Here is a 16,212-nt window from a genome sequence, read left to right on the forward strand (position 1 = left end):
CTTCTACTTTCTGTCTCTATGAATTTGGGAAGATGAAAAACTTCTGGAGATGATGGTGGGACAATTGCAGATCAATGTGGACATACTTAACTCCGTACAACTGTACACTTAAAGTTGTTTAAATGGTAAATTTTATGTATATTTTATAATTAAAACTTTCTTAATCTTTTGTACTTCAAAGACAATGTTTTTGACTGAATTGTGTTCCTTCAAAATTCCATGCCCTTTTCCAAAAGGGCAAGGTTCCAAGAGGTTTCAAGTTGGTGAATACATGAAGGTGTGGGGAAAGTGGTGAGCCTGCAGAGGCCGTGGAAGATCTGCACCCTTTTCCCATTCTTTGTTCTATGCATCTCTTCCATTTGGCTTTCCTGAGTTATATCCTTCTTAAAAAACAAACAAACAAACAAAAAATAAGTAATCTGGTAAGTGAACTGTTTCTCTGTGTTCCACAAACCACTCTAGCAAAATAATTGGACCCGAGGAGAGGGTAATGGAAACCTCTAACTCATAGCCAGTTGTTCAGGAGTACAGGTAACAACCTAAACTTGTGATTGGCATCCTGAGTTGGAGGGAAATCACTGGAACCTGAAGGTAGTAGCCAGTTGGTCAGAAGCACCAGTAACAACCTGTACTTGAAAATGGCATCTGGAGGCAGGGAGTGCAGTGTTATGGGACTGAGTCCTTAACATGTGGGATCTGAGGCTATCTCCAGATAGAGTATCAGAACTGATTTGAATTTAGGACACCCAGCTGGTGTTTAGAAAATTGCTCCTTGGTGGTGTGGGAAAACCCATTTCCCTCCCCATTCCTAAGTATATACCCAGAAGAATTTAAAACATGTCCACACAAAAACACAAAAATGTATATATGCTCTGGCTGACATAGCTTAGTGGATTGAGCGCAGGCTCCGAACCAAAGTATCGCAGGTTCTATTCCCAGTCAGGGCACATGCCTGGGTTGCAGGCCACATCCCCCAGCAACTGCACATTGATGTTTCTCTTTCTCTCTCTCTTTCTCCCTCCCTTCTCTCTCTAAAAATAAATAAATAAAATATTTTTAAAAATGTATATGTGAGCCCTGGCTGGTGTAGCTCAGTGGATTGAGCGCGGGCTGGGAACCAAAGTGTCCCAGGTTCAATTCCCAGCCAGGGTACACGCCTGGGTTGCAGGCCATAACCCCCAGCAACTGCACATTGATGTTTCTCTCTCTCTCTATCTCCCTCCCTTCCCTCTCTAAAAATAAATAAATAAAATCTTTTAAAAAATAAATAAATAAACAATGTATATGTGACTATTATGACAGTGGAAACTAATCATGAATAAATTACCTCAAAAACATAATTTTAAATAAAGTTCTGTCTTGTAGGAAAATAAAGGAATTGTCCTCCAAGATTCTGGCTTATAAAAAATAAATATTTATTTCCCACTGAGCTGGAAATCGACAGCTGGAAGGACAGGCAGTCTGCTGCTGTGGCTGTGCTCTAGGTACAAGTCAAATTCAAGTCAGTTCTACATGTCTCACCTTCGAGGACCTGGACTAAAGGGCCAGTAGTCACCTGGGTTATATTTTCCTCATGGTGGAAGGCAAGCAAACAAGAGTCTAAGCCACAGACACTCATTGGAAGCCTCCCTCAGATGTGTCATATGTCCTGTGTGCTTGCATTGCACGAACTAAAGCAAGTCACATGCCAGGTCCAACACAATGGTGTGGGAAAGTATACTCCTCTCATTGAATAGAGAAAGGGAAGAAAAAGGGAAGGAAAAAACATGCCCTTATCTTTAAGAAAACTTTCTAAAAATTGTGCATAGTACCTCAGCTCATATCCCATGGTAAAATCTTAGTATGTGGTCATTCCTTGCTCAAGGGAAAATTGGAAATATAGCCATTATTGTGGCTGTTCATGTACCCAGTTAAAGTTAGGAAGTTCTATTACTATAATAAGGAGGAAATGGTTATTGAGAGACACTTACCAATTTCTGCCACAAACTTCTAAAGAATTATTAAAGTTTAAAAACCTAATAGACACGTCAGAAGGCACCTCAAGAACAAATGAAGTGGAAGATGCAGCTGAAGAAACTACCTAGAATGTAGCACAGAGAGACATGGAGATGAAGAAAGTAGATGGCAGACCGAAAAGACAATTTCCTAATTTAAATCTGTTGAGAGTCCTGGAAGGAGAATTGAGAAAAGGAAAGGAAACTTATATTCATATAATGGGTGAGGAATTTATCCAAGCCATGAAAGGTATAAATCCACAGATCAGAAATCACCAAGAATACTGGGCAGGATAAGTAAAAAGAAATTCAACCTAGATACATGGTGATGAAATTGAGAACATAAACAACAACACGTATTTTTTTGACAATGCATCTTAAAATCAGTTGTATATTAGTTTCCTAGGGCTGCTGTAACAAGGTGCCACAAACTGGGTGGCTTAAAATAACAGAAAAATATGCCTCACAGTTCTGGAGGCTGGAAGTCCAACATCAAGGTGTCAGAAGGGCTCTGTTCCCTCTGATCAGTACTGAGGAATTCTTCCTTGCCTCTTGCTCTGTGATATGTTAGCAATGCTTGTCATCCCTTGGCTTACAATGGGCAGCAATTTAGTCTCTGGTTTCATTATCACTTCGTGTGTCTGTGTCTCTTTTCCTCTTCTTATAAAGACACCAGTCGTATTGGATTAAGAGCCCATATTCTGGTATGGATCACCCATCATGGACACAGACAACAATGTGGTGAAGGCTGAGGGTGAGGGCCTGGGTGGAGGGGGGCAATGGGGAGAATGGGAGACATCTGTAACAGTGTCAATGATAAAAATAAAAAGTGAAACATTGTAAGAATAAAAGCCTATATTCCATAATATGACCTTATCTTGACTAATTATATCTGCAATCACCCTATTTCAAAATAAGGTCACATTCTTAGGTACTGGGAGTTAAGGCTTTAACATATCTTCTTGAAGGATATGATTCAACTCATAGCATCAGGTAAATAATCAGTTTATTTATTTACAAAGGAACAGTAATTAGACTGAGAGCAGACTTTTTAACACATGACAGAAGCCACAAGACAGTAGAATAATACCTTCAAGTGCTGAAAGAAAATAACTGTCATCTTAGAATTGTGTACCCAGTAACCCTATTTTATAAGATCAAGGTAAAAATAAAGACTTTTTTTTAACTGTGTATGAAACCCTGCATCCCTGCGGGCTACAGCACCATGGCTGGCAGGGCCAGAAAGGAAACAGTTCTGTTTTGAGCAGGGGAAAAGGCAAGGCAGCACCTCACAGCTACATTGTAAAGACATTGTCATATAAACTAAGGCACAGCATTTATCACCAATTAATCTTCATTAAAGAAAATATAAAGATATTTCAGAAGAATAATTCTTAAAAAAGTTCTGAAAGACAAAAAGTTTGTGATCAAAGAAATTAGCAAACATGTAGGGATATCCAAATATACATAGTTTCTTTACCCTGGCTGGTGTGGCTCAGTGGATTGAGTACCGGCCTGCAAACCAAAAGGTCGCAGGTTCGATTTCCAGTCGGGGCACATGCCTGGGTTGTAGGCCAGGTCCCCAGTAGAGGGCACATGAGGGACAACCACACATTGATGTTTCTCTCCCTTTCTTTCTCCCCCTCCTCTCCTTTCTCTAAAAGTAAATAAATAAAATATTTTTAAAATAAATAAATAAATATTCATTGTTTGTAACTTCCCAAAATCTATTGAAGAAGAAATAATAAAACTGTTCCTATAACAAAGAAATTTGATATTAAAAGCTCTGCCTGTTAATAAAACCCAGAATGTTTTACAGATTGATTTCAAACTTATTCCAACTCTTCAAGAGAATTTACAGAAAATAAAATAAATGTATATATATGCATTTATATACGTGTGTGTATATATATAATAAGAGAAAAAATGGTCCCACTCCACCCCATGTAGTAAAGTTAATAAATAATGATGCCAAAGACAGACCAAAACAGTAAGAATAAATTATAGGGCAACCATACTCACAAAGAAATGCATAAACATATTGTTAGTAGGAAACCAAATATAACAATGTATTTAAAAGATAGTTTATTATAACTAAATTGGGTTTACCCAGATGTACAAATATGATTTAATATTAGAAAATCAGTCATTGTAATTCATCACATTAACATAGTAAAGAAAAACCTATCAACAATACAAAAATTTTATAAAATTCAATTCCCATTTATGATAAAAAAAATTTTAGCAAAACAATTATAGAGGAGAGCTTTAATTTAATAAAAATCTATTATTAAAATGCCTATAGAAAACACTGTCTTTAGTATAAAGGCATTAAAAACCTTAAAACACTCTTTTCAAAATCAGGAACAAGTGTGCACAGAAGGACAACCACATAAAGAAGTAACAAGAGGATAGACATCTGCAAGCCAAGGAAAGAAGCCTCCAAGGAAACTAATCCTGTGCATACTTCAGTCTTGGACTTCTAGCCTCTAGAACAATGAGAGAGTAAAGTTTTGTTGTTTAAACCAAAATAAATAAATAAATGAGGAACAAGACAAAGTCTTTATTGTTTTTTCCATTCAACATGTTATCATTGTCCTAACAAGAAAACTAATACAGGAAAAGAAATTTATAAGGATCAAAAAGGAAGAGACAAAATGTTATTGTTCACAAAAAATTATAATTGTTATCTGTAGGGGTATTTTTCCTACACAAAAGAACTGACACACTAAACATTAAACTTAATGAAATTATTTAGTGATGACTTCTAGATACGAGATAAATATACAAAAATTAAGCATATACTACACCCTGGTTAGACAGAATAATTTTTAAAAAGATAACCAGAGAAAAAGATATGTAATGACCTATAAACATATGACAAAGATGCTCAACTTCAATTAAGATAAAATAAGTATAAATTAAAAATACAATGAAATATCATCCCTCATTATCCCCCTGACAAAAATCGAAAAGCTTGACAACACGTGATTGGTGAGATAGTGAGAAAAAGTCACTCTCATACATTTGTTGCTGGTGAAACTCTTGGAATGTAAAATAATGCAATACCCTTTTTTGCTGGCGGATGCTGCTGAGGAAGTGTTGTTGAATTCTCCTCTCTTGCAGTCCTCTTGTCTAAGTCAGAGGCTCCCAAAGAATCAGAACAGGTACAGAAGCTCTTTATCATAGGTTTGAGCTTTGAAATAACAGATGAGAGTTTGAGGAGCATTCTAAGCAATAGGGAACAATCATAGACTGTGTGGTGATGAGACAGCCAAACATCAAGCGCTCCAGAGGCTTTGGGTTCGTCACATAGGCCACTGTGGAGGAGGTGGGTGCAGCTGTAAATGCACAGCCACACAAGGTGGGTGGGAGAGCTGTGGAACCAAAGAAGGCTGTCTCCAGAGAAGATTCTCAAAGGCCTGGAACCCGAAACCATAAAAACGATTTCTGTCAGTGGTATTAAAAAAGACAGTGAAGAACATCACCTAAGAGATTGTTCTGAACAGTATGGGGAAATTGAAGTAATTGAAATCATGACTAACCGAGGCAATGACAAAAAGAGAGGCTTTGCTTTTGTAACCTATGATGATTATGAGTCTGTAGACAAGATTGTCATGCAGAAATACTGTATTGTGATTGACTACAACTGTGAAGTAAGGAAAGCCCGTCTAAGCAAGAGATGTCTAGTGCTTCATCCAGCCAAAGAGATCAAAGTGGTTCCAGAAACCTCGAAGGCGGTTGTGGAGGTGGTTTTCGTGGGAATGACAACTTGGGTCATGGAGGAATCTTCAGCAGTTGAGGTGGCTTCGGAGGTAGCAGTGGTGGGGGTAGATGTACTGGCCATGGGGATGGCTATAATGGATTTGGTAATGATAGCAACAGTTCAGGAGATGGTAGAAGCTACAGTGATGTTTGCAGTTACAACAATCAAACTTCAAATTTTGGACCAATAAAAGGAGGGAATTTTGGAGGCAGAAGCTCTGGCCCCTGTGGTAGTTGAGCCCAGTACTTTGCCAAGCCATGAAACCAAGGCTACAGTGGTTCCAGCAGCAGCAGCAGCAGCAGCTATGGCAGTGCAGAAGGTTTTCATTACTGCCAGGAAACAAGCCTTAGCAGTGGGGGCGGGGGGGAGCCAGGGAAGCCACAGGTTGCAACAGATTTGTGAACTCAGGCAAGCACTGTGGTGGCAGGGCCTTGCTGCTACAAAAAAAGACATGTTTTAGACAATACTCATGTGAATGGGCAAAAAACTCAAGGACTGTGTTTGTGACTAATTGTGTAACAGATTATTTTAGCTTTTGTTCTGTGCAAAGTGCAAAGCTCTCCAACAAAGGGTTTCAATGTAGTTTTATTTTTGCACCTGTGTTGTTTATTGCTAAATGTAATAGTCTGATCATAAAACTGAATAAATGTGTCTTTTTAAAAAATGTGCATGTAAAGTTAATCTACTCTGAAGCCATCTTGGTAAATTACCCCAACAATGTGAAGTTAGAATTCTTCGGGGGGGTGCCAGGTTTTATTTGAAATTTATTTACAACCTGTTTGGGCACACAAGCCATTGTCTTCAGAAACCTTGATGTAGTTGAATTGATATGTTACTGTGCCTAAGCAGGTTGTAAGGGGTCACCCAAGCAGAGTCATGGAGTTTATTTGGTTACTAATGATTGTTGGCACATCCTATGCAATGTCTAAATTTAATTATGGTACCACATAAAATTATACATGGGAATGAAGCTTGTGTATCATCCATTATCATGTGTAATCACTACATGATTTAATATCCTCTTGAAAATAAAGTAAAGTAGTGCAATACTATGAAGAAATTTAAAATAGTGTGATACAATAAAGAAATGCAACTATAAAAAAGAATGAGGAAGATTGCTATAGACTGATACAGGGTGACTTATAGAACACATAGGTGCAAAAGAGTATATACAAAGTCTGTCCAGAAGGTGTCCAGTCATGTAATACAAAAATAGAGACATTTATTGAAGAAGATACAAGATACAAAGAAACATCGTACATAGGACAATGACGCCACAGTCCCCTTCAAAGCAGGCAACTTGGGACCTCACACAAGTCTCCCAATTGCCATCAGCTGTCCTATTGTACTTTATTTTTATTTTTTAAATATATTTTATTGATTATGCTGTTACAGTTGTCCCATTCCCCCCGCCCATTGTTACCCTTTGCCTTGCAACCCACTCCCACCAGAATTCCCATGCCTTAGTTCATGTCCATGGGTCATAGAAATAAGCTTTGGCTTCTCCAATTCCTATACTATTCTTAACCTCCCCCTATGCATTCTGTACCTACCATTTACACTTCTTATTCCCTGTACCTTTTCCCCCATTCTCCCTCCCACCCCATACCCCAATGATAACCCTCCAAGTGATCTCCATTTCTGTGATTCTGTTCCTCTTCTAGTTGTTTGCTTAGCTTTTGTTTTTGTTTTAGGTTGAGTTGTTGATAATTGTGAGTTTATTATCATTTTACTGTTCAAGGTTTTGATCATCTTTTTCTCAGATAAGTCCCTTTAACATTTTATATAATAAGGGCTGGGTGATGATGAACTCCTTGAACTTGATCTTACCTGGGAAGAACTTTATCTACCCTTCCATTCTAAATGAGAGCTTTGCTGGTTAGAGTAATTCAGGATGTAGGTCCTTGCCTTTTGTGACTTTGAATACTTATTTCTAGTCCCTTCTTCCTTGTAAAGTTTCTTCTGAGAAATCAGCTGATAGTCTTATGGGAACTCCTTTGGAGGCAACTGTCTCTTTTCCTCTTGCTGCTTTTAAGATTCTCTCCTTAGCTTTCATCTTGGGTAATGGAATTATGATGTGCCTTGGTGTGTGCTTCCTTGAGTCCAACTTCTTTGGGACTCTCTGAGCTTCCTGGACTTCCTGGAAGTCTATTTTCTTTGCCAGATTGAGGAAGTTCTCCTTCATTATATTTTCAATTTCCTGCTCTTCCTCTTCTCGTTCTGGCACCCCTATGATTCAGATGTTAGAATGTTTAAAGTTGTCCCGGAGTTTCTTAAGCTTCTCCTCATTTTTTTCAATTCTTGTTTCTTCATTCTGTCCTGGTTGAATGTTTATTTCTTCCTTCTGGTCCAAACCATTGATTTGAGTTCTGGCTTCCTTCCCATCACTGTTGTTTCCCTGTATATTTTCCTTGATTTCACTTTGCACAGCCTTCACTTTTTCCTCCATTTTTCAACCATACTCAACCTTTTCTCTGAGCATCCTGATTACCAGTGTTTTCAACCCTGTATCTGATAGGTTGGCTATCTCTTCATCACTTAGTTTTATTTTTGGAGCTTTGATTTCTTCTTTCATTTGAGCCATATTTTTTTTGTCTCATGGCAACTGTTATGTTGTAAGAGGTAGAGCCTTAGTTATTCACCAGGGTGGTGTAACCCTGTGTTGTGGTGCTGTACGTGGGGGAGGCATCAGAGAGGGAACAATGCTCTTGCTCAGCTTTCCACTGACTTTCAGTCACTCCCACCACTGCCCACAGGCAAACTGGGCCCTTCTGGTGCTGATTCTCGGGGGGTAGGTTTGTGTACATTCTAGGACCCTGTGGGTCTCTCCAATGAACTCTCCTGTAGAGCAGAGAGTTTCTCCTGCCACTGAAACTCCCACAGATTTTTACAGCCAGAGGTCTTGAGGCTTTCTTTCCCCAGACTGGAACCCTGGTTTGCATGGTCTGTCTCGCTCCAGTTGTTCCTCCTGATTTATCTACATGCAAATGTGGCACAACCAGGTCCTCCAGCCACTGCCTCACCCACCAGCCCTCTAGCTGCTGCCTTGCTGTGAGTCCTCTCTGCCCTAGCTACCTGTCTCCACCCCTCCTACCAGTCTGGATGAATGTTTCTTTTTTAACTCCTTGGTTGTCAAACTTCTATGGAGTTCAGTTTTCTGGCAGTTTTGGTTATTTGTTTTGTTTTTAAATTTGTTGTTGTCATTTTTTTGGTTGTGCAGGAGGCAAAATGTATCATCTACACTTCTATCTTGGCCAGAAACCATTGTATTTTCTTGAATCCCATTGATGGTCTGAAACCTCTTCCCTTTCAATGGTGATATTAGTTTTGGGGAAAAAACAGAAGTTGCAGGGTGCCAAATCTGAGCTGTAGTGGGGCTGAGTCACCTGGGTGATTTGATGATTCACAAAAAAAACTCTGCATGAGGTGTGATGCATGAGCAGACACATTTCCATGATGAAGCTGCTGATCACTGATTGTCCATAACTGCTACCTTCTGAATCATCTAAATAGTTTCTGCAGAGGAATGCTCAGGCTTACGGCAAAGTATGATGCAGATTCATTGCTCTACTCACTCAGTCATTTTGAATGTGATGACCACACAGTACACATGCTCACTCAATGGCAACTATTGCCCTCAATGACTAATACAGTGAAGTTGTCATTGTTCATGCATGCACATTCCAGTCCACTCTCCTTGACTTCCAGGTTACGTTGATGTCGTGCAAACTATTCTCATTATATTAACAATGGCTGGACTTTTTCTGAGCAAACCTTGTAGTATGTTATTTTTTGTGTAAGAAAAAATATTTGCTTATTTCCTCATAAAGAAATGCTTGCTGGCTTAAAAGGGGCAATGTATTTTCTCAGAATTCTAGAGGTTAAAAGATAAAGATCAAGGTGCCTGAAAAGTTGGTTTCTGGTAAGGCCTCTCTTCCTGGCTTACAGATTGCATCCTTCTTATTGTGTATCCTCACATTGCCTTTTCTCTGTGCATGTAGCATGAGGGGAAAGGGAGAGAGAGAGAGAGAGGCAGAGAAAGAGAAGGGGGAAGTAGAGAGAGGCAGAAGGAGAGGGAGGCTGAGGGAGAGAAGGAAGGGGCAAGGGGCAAGAGGAGAAGGGGAGAGAGAGTGCATTCTGTGGTGTCTTTTCTCTACTTATAGGGACATCCATCATATCTGATTAAGCATCATACTTATGACCTCATTTAATCTTAATTAACTCTCAAAAACCCTTATCTCCAAATACAGTTATATTGGGGTTACAATTGCAACATATGAGTTTTGGGGAGGACAATTCAGAGATAACAACAGATACCTCTAGGGGATGAGTGGAATGTAGAGGAACATTAATGAGGTTTTTTCAGGTATATCTTTTGTAAAGTTTTCTATTTTTTAATCATGTAAATGGTTTCTACATTTTTAAGGAGTTAATTCAAAAATACTGAAACAAATAAACCTAATGATGTCAAACTGATACATAACCACACTGATAAAAATTTCATTCAAGTCCCGTTTGAAGACAGTATTTGACTATACAGACTTAGTGGTATGTAGTATAATAATTAGTAAGAAATTTTGAAACTTACTTAGATTTGTGGTTGATGGCATCAGTAGAATAGTAATTCTGGCACTGCTTTGTCTTTATTGTGGGATAAAGCAAATGTGTATATGTCAGTGTTATTATGGGAGATAGGACATTCAGATACGAAATGAGGAAAGATGAGGAGGAACCCTGTTATGTTAGATTTGGAGTGACATTGTCAGTGTGAACTCAATTTTTCCTCCTAATTTTGTCCGCCAAAGGGGTCTAGAAGCAAATTCTAGTAGCAATGTACACATCTAGATCATTGTTTCTAAATACAATTCCCCCCTAAATCAAAACAACAACAACAAAAAATCAAAACAGAGCTCCTTGGAGAAATTACAGACTCCAGGTTTGGGGGAAATAATTAATAAGCAATCTTTACAATGATATTCTGAGACTATCTGAATGAGCTGAATAAAGAACTACAAAAGTGAAAAGAATATTTTGACAGTAGAGAGATCTGGCAGACACCACCTTAACCAAGTGATTAAATTTAGCATGACTAATAATGGAATATAATGACATTTTATGCCTTCATGTGGGATGCAATGAGAAGTATAAATCATCTACTTAGAATTCTTGACCCCAAAAAATTTTAAGCTGAATCTAATCATGAGGAAATAATCAATCAAAGCCAGTCAGAAACTATAAAGGTCCTGAGGTTTTACCCTACTTGTAAGATAGCAAATTAGCTTGTCACAGTTTTATGATACAGGCAGAAGTTACAAGAATTTTGGGAGGGTCGGATACAAAGGACCGTTTCTCACAGCAATAGGAATTAATCACAGTGTCATTGTTTTTTTGTGCCGGCTTCGTAAACCCCAGTTCCCACAGAAAGATACAGGTGATGCCTGCGCACACTGTGGGTTGAGTTACAGGGAGAGCAACCCTAAGCTTAGGGAGCCCACATTGTTTACAATGGGTTGTAAGCAAACATGCCTGACTTTTGCATTAAAGAGAAACATTACCTTTATTATACTGGATAATAATAAGCAAATCTGTCCCAATGGGAGGCAGTATCACTAGGCTCCTCACTACTGCTATCCAATCTTCGAAGATATTTGGTTATTTGCTATTCAAATATCTTTGGAGTGATAATCCAGAACAAAAGGACAGCTAGTGCCTCTACTAACAATTATGAGACCATGGAGAACTGTGTTTGGTGGCCAGCGTGTGGGACATTCTAACAAAACAACTGGACTGGAATCATTACAAATATTAATGTCCTAGCAAATGTTGTCAGTGTCCCGCCCATATTTCAACAACTTTCCCACTTCAGCGTGCACTAGTGGATGGCTCACTCCTGGCTTTTGTATTTCTTTGCCTAACAGCTTTTTTTCTTAAAACTCTGTCTAAGTCAAGCCAGTGGGGAATTGGCCCCTACGGGAGCAGACCTCAAGCAATGACTGATAAAAGTTAGCATATAAATATTCCAGTTTCCCTGACTTCTTGAATGGGATAATTCTGAAATACATGTTTTACACCAATTTGCTAAATTCCCCAATAGTATAAACTGGTTTATTAAGTGGTAACTGGCTTGATAACACACCTTTTCATTGTCTGCTTTCTTTTCCTGTCTCATTTCCCCGCTATTCTACTAGTATTTCCTGGGATCACCTCCCAAGTAAGCTACTGGTACTCATATCCTGTCTCAGAGCCTGCTCTGGTAGAACCCAAAATAGGACATATCCTCCTGGAAATGTCAGCTATGTAGTTACAGATGAACCTGGAATTCAGAAGAGAGGTTCGGGCAATTTGTGAATCATGGGCAAAAGGTAGTATTTGTTCTGTTTATCTATTGCTGCAAGGAAAGATTATCCCAAAATTTAGTGACTGAAAACAACCTTTTTTTTTTTTTGTAGCTCACAATTTTGTGGATCAGAAATGTGAATCTGTCTCAGCTGGGTGATTCTTCTGTCACACATGGCATCACCTGAGGTCCCTCACTCCTTGGTATTCAGCTGCCAGATGAGCTCGGATCTGCCATAGCATGTAACGCTATGAGCCAAGATGAGAATACCAAAGGGGCCGAAGTACAAGCACTGAAACTTTCCATGTTGAGAAATCAGTGAGCTGAGGAAAAACCAGCAGCAGAGATTGGGGACTATGCCATATGCTGCTCATAAATCAACAAGATAAAAATTAAAGATTGATATTGGATTTAGTGATATAAACATCACTCGGGACCTTGACAAGAGCAGTTTATTTGGGTGGTTGAACTGAAAATTGATTGATTGGTTAGGGAGAATGGGATGGGTGAATATAAAAGGTGTGAGTATTAGCAATTCTTTATTTTATTTTATGTTTTAAAGGATTTTATTTATTTATTTTTAGAGAGAGGGGAAGGGAAGAGAGGGAAACATCAATGTGTGGTTGCCTCTCGAGCGCCCCCTACTGTGCCTGGTCCACGACCCAGGCATGAACCCTGACTGGGAATCAAACAGCAAAGTTTTGATTTGCAGGCTCATGCTCAATTCACTGAGCTACACCAGCTAGGGCAGTATTAGCAATTCTTTAGAGACATTCTGTTGCAAATAGAAGTGGGGAAATTTCTCAGCCACTGGTGTGGAAAGTGAAGTCAAAGTTATGTCCCCATGTACCTTTCTCCTATTCCCAAACCCATTTGACATCATCCATTTCTGGTCACTTCTGGTTTGAGACTTGTGGGTGGAGGAGACACACTGGTTGGTATAATAATAGTTTGGAATCCTCCTTTATTATCTAATTTATATGCAAAATGGGGTGATAACTATACTTGCTTTAAGTTATCTCTAAAGCACTTTAAATCCAAAATTGTGGGGAGGAATAAGAGAATTTTCATTTTATAGCCATACACAATATTATCTAACTTTACCCTTTGTATTTGAAGTTTTACACCTGATAAATGTCCATACTGTTTAGGTTCTACAAAATTTGCCACGGCAAGGTTTCTAATTGCAGTCTTATGTTGAATCATATAACCACAAATACTGGAAGGCAGTATAGTGGAGTAGTTATGGGCAAGGACTCTGGCAATCAGATGGCTTAGGTTCATATATTATGGCTTTACCTCTCCATGCTTCAATTCCCTTATCTAGAAAAAATGGAAATAGTAATAGTAACCACTTCATAAAGTTATAGTAAGAATTAAATGAGAAAATACATGTGAAGTGCTTAAACTGTAAGCACTTACTTAATACATAGTAAGTACTTGATAAGTTTACCTACACTGTTATTAAGCAGTGAATCAGTTAGGATTACTTTCAAGTGTAAGAGAATACCTAATTTACAGTGGTGTAAATAAGAAAGGTTTGTTTCTCTCATATGGGAGGCACCTTGGACATAGATGGTAGCTAGAACTGGTTCATTTCTACAATGCCAGGGCTTGGCCTCTCTTCAGTTCCCTTGGACTTTCCATGATGTTTCAATGCCATGAATCATCATATTCTCAAACAAAGGCAATCGAAGGCAGACAGCAGGGGGCAAAGAAGGGCAGAGAGTTTCTCCTCCTGTGCTTTTCTCTTGTCAGAGAGGAAGCCACATACATCTCTGTGTCTTGTGTTTTGTTTTGTTTTTCAAGATTGTCTTAGCTTGAGAAACCCTGTGGCCAAGCAATGGAGGCACTGGCAGTAGGTGATCAGGATGTCCTAAGTGCTCTGATGTGGTGCAGTCGATGGATATGGGCAGAGCACCTGCTACAGCTGCTTTGAAGCCTCTGAAACCTTACATGTTCAAGAACAAACTTCTGAATTCTATCCCCTAATCTGCCCTTCCCACAGTTTCCCCATCTCAGTAGATTGCAAATCCATCCTCCCAGTAACTCAGATCAAATGTTGGAGTCCTAGTTAATTCCTCTTCCTTACACCTCACCCTCATTAGTTAATAAACCCTGTCAGCTCTACCTTTGGACTATGACCAGAATCAACCACTGTCATGTCCCCTGTCATTACCACATTAATCTGACTTCCCATCATTTCTTGCCTGGATTATTTCAATACTTTCCTAACTGGTCTCTCTGTCACCTTCTTGCTCAAAACATTCCACCTCTATTCTCACTCAGAGTAAAATCCAAATTCTTATAATGGCCTATAATTCCTACAAGATTTAATTCTTTCTGACTCTTTGACCTCAGCTGCTACTCTCTTTCTAGCTCATTCAGCTTCAGCTGCACTGAGCTCCTTGCTAGTCTTCAGTCACGCCAAGCACATTCCCACCTCCAGACTTGCTCCTTCTGATGGGCACACAGAAGGAGCCAAATAGCTTCTGCCAAATAGCTTCAAGGCTTGTTTCCTCGTTTCCTTCAGGCCCCAGATGTCACCACTGCTGAAGCCTTCCCTGATCCCTATGCAGAACAGCCATCTCTCTGTGTACTCCCTTGACACCTTACTCTGTTTTAATTTGTCTCCATCTGACATACTATATATGTCTATTTATATATAAGTGTATGTACTATGATTATTTATTCATTTACTTTCTATCTCCTCCACTGAAATGTAAGTTTTATGAGGGAAGGGGCTCAGTTTTATTCCATTTTATGCCTAGCACTGGGAAGATAGTAGGCACTTGGAAAAAACCTGCTGGAGGAGTAAATGAACAAGCAAACAATATTGGACATTTGGATTGTTTCAAGCTTTGTGTGTACGAAGCTTTGTGCATATTCCTTCCACATTTTAAAATTCTTTTGTATATATTCCCTAAATGAGATTATTGAATAAGAAGGTAAAGACATTTTTGGCTTTGAATAAGAATTATCAAATTACTTTGAAAAGTAATCAGTTATATGGCAGGTACCAGTTATACAATGTCCTTGCTAGGCATTATACTTTTTTTTTAAATCCTCACCTGAGGACATCTACCTGAGGAGCAATTTACATTGCTTTTTAAAGAGAGAGGAAGGTGGGGAAGAGAGAGAGAGGGAGATCAATGTGAGAGAGAAACATAGGTTGCCTCTTGTAGGATCCCCAACCTGGGATCGAATCTGCAACCTAGGTATGTGCCCTGACCGGAAATCAAACTGACAGCCTTTCAGTGTACTAGATGACACTCCAACTAACTGAGCCACAATGGCCAGGGCTACTAGGTATTATACTTTTGAACTTTTCCACAAATTTTATAGAAAGGACTAGCAAAACTGATTATTTTCTATATTACTTTAACCATCAATAGTACTTTTAAATTAATATATAATATAAAATATAATAGTACATAAATAGTACTTTGCAAAAATGAAATCTCTCCCACAAGCTTTCTCAAGTTTTTTCACCAATTTGTCTTTGACCTATTCTTGGCTGACTATAATTAAAAGTGACCTTATTAAATTACTCTAAACACTTCCTCCCTATTTTCCTCTATTAAGTGTCATAGAAGCCTCTCAAGTTCAGGATTTCAAGTCCTACTTATTAGGTTTTATCTTAGGTAAAGAATCCTCACACTAGAAGAAAATGAAGTTTTTCTGTCTACATGACTATGCCTTTAAAAAAAATACCATGCCCCTCCTCATTGAATTTTCTGTATGTATGTGTGTATGTATGCTTATATATGTCCACTTGAATATACATTATATAATTATATTGTCATAGGGAGTAATTATATATAGTCATATATTTGTTTGTTTGTTTCAAAGTCTCAGCAAGGGATGTGCCTGGCTTTGGTGATTGATGGAAAAAGTAGATAATGTAACATTAAAATTATTTCCTCAAATACCATCTTGTCTTGTGGGCCACCTACTCCCAAATGTTATTCTAAATTACCATTTGCAACCACTTCCTCCCAATGCCCATTCACAACCGCCTTTCTGAATCAACAGTCACACTCTCTATCTTTAGTTATTGTTCTTTCCAGTCGTCATTTAAACCTGAGCTAATTATCTTTGTCAACCACCATTCC

General features: G+C 38.7%; 1 pseudogene; it reads left to right on the forward strand.

Annotated features, from left to right (window-relative positions):
* Nucleotides 1-4,234: 4,234 nt before the first annotated feature.
* LOC114514012 lies at nt 4,235-6,713 on the forward strand (annotated as a pseudogene).
* The last annotated feature ends 9,499 nt before the right edge of the window (nt 6,714-16,212 follow it).

This window comes from Phyllostomus discolor, chromosome 2 (assembly GCF_004126475.2).
Source record: "Phyllostomus discolor isolate MPI-MPIP mPhyDis1 chromosome 2, mPhyDis1.pri.v3, whole genome shotgun sequence".
NCBI lineage: Eukaryota > Metazoa > Chordata > Mammalia > Chiroptera > Phyllostomidae > Phyllostomus > Phyllostomus discolor.